The following is a 6,000-nucleotide window of genomic DNA, read 5'->3' on the forward strand; positions in this document are numbered from 1 at the left end:
TTTCAATCAAAAATTTTAACGAAAACCGTCAAAATACCGAAATTTGCGTGGTATTGTTATATGGAGGCTATAGCAAAGCATGAACCTATGTTGCAAATTTGTGATGGAGAAGTTTCGTGACTGCAGGGAACCTCTAACGTCAAATTACAAATTCAGTAAAAAACAAGTAAGAAAAGTCTATAGTCGGACGGAGCCGACCATGGGATACCCTCTAGCACTATCCCTGGACAATCGCTCTCCACGGAACTTCTTTTCAATGATTGTGAAAATTTAATTATCAAATATCAGAGATGTAATGTATAATGCTTATGACCAAAACCAAAAAGTTATCTAGCATGACAAAGACATTTTTGTAGCAGGAAAGGAAAATTTAGTTCACACAAACTAAAATGTAATGAAACCCACTTATGTAGTACTACTACTTCCGTTGTTTAATCGCTACGTTATTGAAATTTTAACCAATTTCACACAACAGCTTCAGTCCATTTAACCCACTACGTATTATCTGATCTTCACGTTGGTTTGTACGCTTCTTCTTCATCATAAACTCAAACTTTGTTTAAAATTTTGCGGGTTATTATTTTGACCTACAGAGCCGCTACAAAATTGGTTAAAATTGCGTTTTTGGTCCATTTCATCCCCTGAACATTTCACGATCATCACCAAAAACTAATCATTTCTATTCTGGCACGAACCCAACCTCCTTAAAAAATTCTTTACAATCGGTCCATAATTGCGGTCTTAAGCTTGTTTACAATTTTTAATGGACGGACACACATTGCTAAATCGTTTTATCTCGTCGAGATATGAATTTTGGCATACCAAATAAGGGGCCAAGGACGAATATTTCGTGGTGTTACATGAACTTTTGGAGAGACAATAAGTAGCATGGGATAAAAATGTGGTTCTCTACACAGAACCTATTATATATTAGGCAGTAGGCCCGTTATCTAGCAAACACTTTATTGCAATTTACATCAGAGGAAAGGTCAGTAGTTTTTTTCCATATGTAGGCTACTTTACGAAATATATATGTCCTCAAGGAATTAAAATATCGACCAAAAATAAAATTTTTATATTTTTCATACAAAAGTAATGGTCCATTTCACCCGCTAAAGAATATCAGATCATCATTCAAAATTGTAGGCATCTTTTTCGACCTATACTCTTACCCGGTGCAAAATTTCGTGACTATTGATGTATAATTGCGACTTCTAGCGAGTTTATTATTACACTACAAACAGGTGCAATGGTATGCACGCCCGCCTTGCACGCAGAAGGTCGGGGGTTCGATTCCCCGGCCATGCAACATCAAACATTTTTCAACGGTGGCAAAATACCCCTCAGTAATGTTGGCGACATTTCCTGAGTATTTCAGCCTTGAAAAACTTCTCCATAAGTGGTGTCTTAAGATACGCCGTTCGGACTCGGCGATAAACAGTAGGTCCCATATCATTGAGCTAAATATGAATCGGGGTGCACTCATTGATATGAGAGAAGTCTCCCTTGCCCCGTATGGGATGTTGTGGAACAATTTTGTTGTTGTTTACAAACAAATAACGGAATATATTAGGCTGTAACTCTGTTATCTGATCATACACACCAACATAATTGGCATCAATTGAAAGGTCAAGCGTTCCACTTTCAAGTATATCTCACTTGTCCGGAATGTCACTTCCAGGAATTAAGATATAAGCTGTATATTAAACATTTTCACAATTTTCACACAAAAGTTTTGGTCAATTTAACCCTCTAAATATTACCCGATCGCCATCTCAAATTGCAAGCTTCTCCTTTGTAATATACTCTTTCCTTATTTAAAATTACGTGTTGATCGGACTATTATTGAAACCTACAGAGCCGCTAGAAAATTGGATAAATATTATGTTTTTGGTCCATTTCACCCGCTAAATATTTCACGATCATCACCAATAAGAATAGGGATCTATTCTGATCTGAACCCGACCTCCATACAAAATTTCGTGACGATCGGTTCATAATTGCGGCCTGGAGCGTGTTTACAATTTATAATGGACAGACGGACGGACGGACACACATCTCAAAATCGCTTTATCTCGTCGAGATATGAAGATTGGTATACCACATTGGGGGTCTCCGACGAATATTTCGCGGTGTTACATGAATTTTTACCACATTGTGGTATAGGGTATAAAAATGTAACTAAAACCCTCAAAATAACGAAAAAGGGGGAGGTAGCGTATCATTGGAGCTATACCAAAAACATGGACCTATGTTGTCAACTGTTGGTGAAGAAGTGTTGTGACCGCTAAATTGTAACTTAAATCATCAAAATACCGGAAACTGGGAGTTAGCGTTGTATGTGTACTATACCAAAACATAGACCGATATAGCCCATCCTCGAATTCTACCAACCAATGAAAAAAATAATTTGGTGCAATAAATATAGCGCTCTAGTCCAATTTTTGTTGATGCTAGAGTGCTCATATTAGACGGACATATGGACATGGCAAGATCGACTCGAAATTTTATCCTGATCAAAAATATATATACTTTATAGGGTCGCAAAAAATGTTATTTTAATGCGTGTCAAACTTAAAAACAAACTTAATATACTCTCCATATTATGGTGGAGGCTAGAAAAAATTGGCGAGGATAGGAAGAAATGTGGTCTTGTGCAACCAAATTGTTGCTACTATAATAATTCCCACAAACATCATTTATGAGAGGTTGTATTTTAAATCCGATGAATAGATGCATGAATTGGACCTTATGCCACATCAATTGCCGTAGCGCAGAATGTAGAGATCTTCACAAGAAAGATACACATATTTCGAATAAACACATAGAAACGCTTATTTTCACGCATCACGTCCCTTGGTATGTGACTAGTGTAGAATACTCTCCGATATCAAATATTCTCACACGCATCACATATTCTATGTGAGAAGCTATCGGTTAGACGATCTTGCATAAAATTAAAATGTTTGCACTTTATTTATCAACTGCACAATGGGATTGAATAAGAGGGTGTGTCATGTTGGACTATCAAAGACAGATGGCGGGATAGTGATAGATATCAAGAAATAAGCATTAACTGTAGATATGTGCCAATCTAGTTCAATTGAACGATCTGGTTCACTACGCAATTCCAAACGTATCATAAGTTCACACGTTAGTTTGTGTGACGTTACTCATACTTTGTGGAACTACGATCATGAAGTGGGAACTAGAGTGCAGTGTTTAACACTTCCTACGTCTACGGTTTAATCAGAGCATCAAAAATTTCAGCGGTGGCAAATCCCCTCAGTGTAATATAGGTAATATTTCCTAACTATATGAGCCGTAAAAAACTTATCTATAAATATTATTATTATTGTGCCAAAATGAATTGATGTGAGCGAAGTCCTTGTCCCTCCGGGGATGTTGTGGGAAAATACGTATGTATGTTGGTACCTAAGGAATAACCTTCAACAATCGCTACTAAAAGTGAGGCGTGCAAAACCTGCATCTAAAGACTAAAAGACTTGGGGTAGAGGCGTCATAGATATTAAAGACGTCCGCACTCTTAGTAAAGATCGGACTTCTAACAAGAACAAGTAAAATTGTCAGTAGATATGCATACACGAGGAAAATAGGAAAATGTTCCACAAAACTGAATGTTGATGGAGATCTCGGTTTTGCCATTAGAATTAGGTTCTGAATTCCCAATCGACCCATTTGTGCAAAAAATATATTCCGCGTAAAGTGTATTCTTATATCCACCATAGGATGGGGGTATATTAAGTTTGTCATTCCGTTTGTATCTACTCGAAATAATCATTGTATACCCCACAAACTATATATATTCTTGATCAGCGTGCAATTCTACATCGAAAGCGGGCTATGTAAGTCCACGCTTTCGTATAGCCCCATACAAAATGACGCGTGACGCGTCGTCGTTTTGAGGAATTTTTAATATATTTGTCCCATTTTACCACCGAATTGGTTGTAATTTGGTACTTTGTGTCTCCAGAGGCCAAAAAACATTCCTGCCAAAGTTGGTTTATATAGGTCCACGTTTTGGTATAGCCCCCATTTAACGCCCCATATAAAGTACGCGTCATTTTTATATATTTTGAATGTATTAGTGCCATTTGACAACAGAATCGGTTGTGACTTTGTATTTTGTGTTTCTAGAGGCTAAGAAACATTTCTACTATAAAATGTTTATATAGGTCCACGTTTTGATATAGCCCCCATAGAACGATATCTCCCGATTTTCGGTATTTTGAAGGTTTTAGCCTCATTATCACACCGAAAGGGCTGAAATTTGGTATTAAGTTTTCGTTGGGGGTATACGACTTTCCCCAGAAATTTGTAGGTATATGTCCACGCCATCATATAGCCCCCATAAAACGGTACCTTCCGATTTTCGGTATTTTGAAGTTTGTGGTCACATTAATCCTCCGAAATGGCTGAAATTTGTGGTGGAGGGTATAAAAAGTTCGGCCCGACCGAACTTAAAGCTTTTCTTACTTGTTTTATGTAACTTCTCAAAATAATCATTTTACATCCATCCCACAAAGTAATATATATTCTTGATCAGCGTTTAATTCTACATCGATAGAGCTATGTCCGTTCGACCGTCTCTCCGTCTGTGGGAATCACTCTAGTGCCCGAACGGATTAAAGTAGGTGGATACAATTTTGATGAATTCTATTGTCGGTACGTAGAATTTTCATATTGGAGTATATTGGTCAAAGTTACGGTATAGCCGAGTCGACGCTTTAAGTAATTTCCAAGATATTATCCCCAATTTGTCCTCCGAATTAGATGTAATTCGGTATTTTGTGTTTCCAGAGGCCAAACCACATTTCTACCAAAAATTTGTCATATAGGTCCACGTTTGGGTATAGCCCTTATATGACGGTAATACCCGATTTCTGGTACATTATCAACAACTTAATATGCTTTAATTTGGCATTTAAGGTTCCTAGTAGACAAAAAAATCTCTAGCAAAAATTTTAGACAAAGGTCCACGTTTTGAAGTAGCCCTCATATGACAGGACCACCACTTTGGAATTTGTACCTAAATTTTTTGACCGAATTAGCTATGATTTGGCATATAGGTTCCCAGTAGTCAAGAAATTTTTCCAACGGAAATTGTGGGCACAGGTATACGTTTTTATATAGTCATCATATAGCGGTGCTGTCCGATTTCAGGTATTTTGATTTGGTTGATTTGGTCCAAACATGCCACATCTTAATATTCCTTCCAGATATAAATCGGGTTTGAATATGGACTATATCGGTCCACTCTTTCGGGCAACTCCCACACAAAATTCGGAAAAAGTGAAGTTTAAGAACTCCTCTCTGATCGTTGGTTTGACATTTTTCAGCAGGTTGTCCTTGCTGCCCTCTGTACAACGATACAATTATTTTCGGGCGCAAGTCCATGTGTTTAGGTGAGGCAACAACAAATTCTCCAGTTCGATAGGATAAAATGTTGAGGTGAGGGAGGGGTGATCCATAGGTTTCATAGGTCGACAAATGACTAATGACAAGTTAACTATGCAAAGGTTGGTCGACAAGTGCTAGATGACAAGTGAACGCAGAGGTTCTGAGTGATCGCAGAGGATCCCATGTCATATACTACTACAATTACAAGTATTCCAGTGAGAGCAAAGTGTAACAAGGCGAGCAAACCGACAACAACCGATGACCAGCGGCGATCCGCACACTACGGTATCCGCAGAGGGAATTGTAGAAGAGATGCCAGTGCGCCAATCAGCATCCGTGATTGATCGAGCAGGGGAAGTTGTGGGACAAAGTATCTAACTTATACATTGCCGCCCACCTTGATACACGTAAGCGTGGATCAATAAATTAAAGCTAGGAATAATTACAATAAAGATTAATAATATTATACCAATATGTCAGTAAGAAGATTCATGAACGTAAATTCAGATTTCAAGTGAGCTATAGTTCAAACAAGCGATGTCAATAAACGAGTAATTAAGAAAGGATCGACTCCGATAT

This window comes from Musca autumnalis, unplaced genomic scaffold (genome assembly GCF_047663935.1).
Source record: "Musca autumnalis isolate F117 unplaced genomic scaffold, ASM4766393v1 scaffold_2, whole genome shotgun sequence".
NCBI lineage: Eukaryota > Metazoa > Arthropoda > Insecta > Diptera > Muscidae > Musca > Musca autumnalis.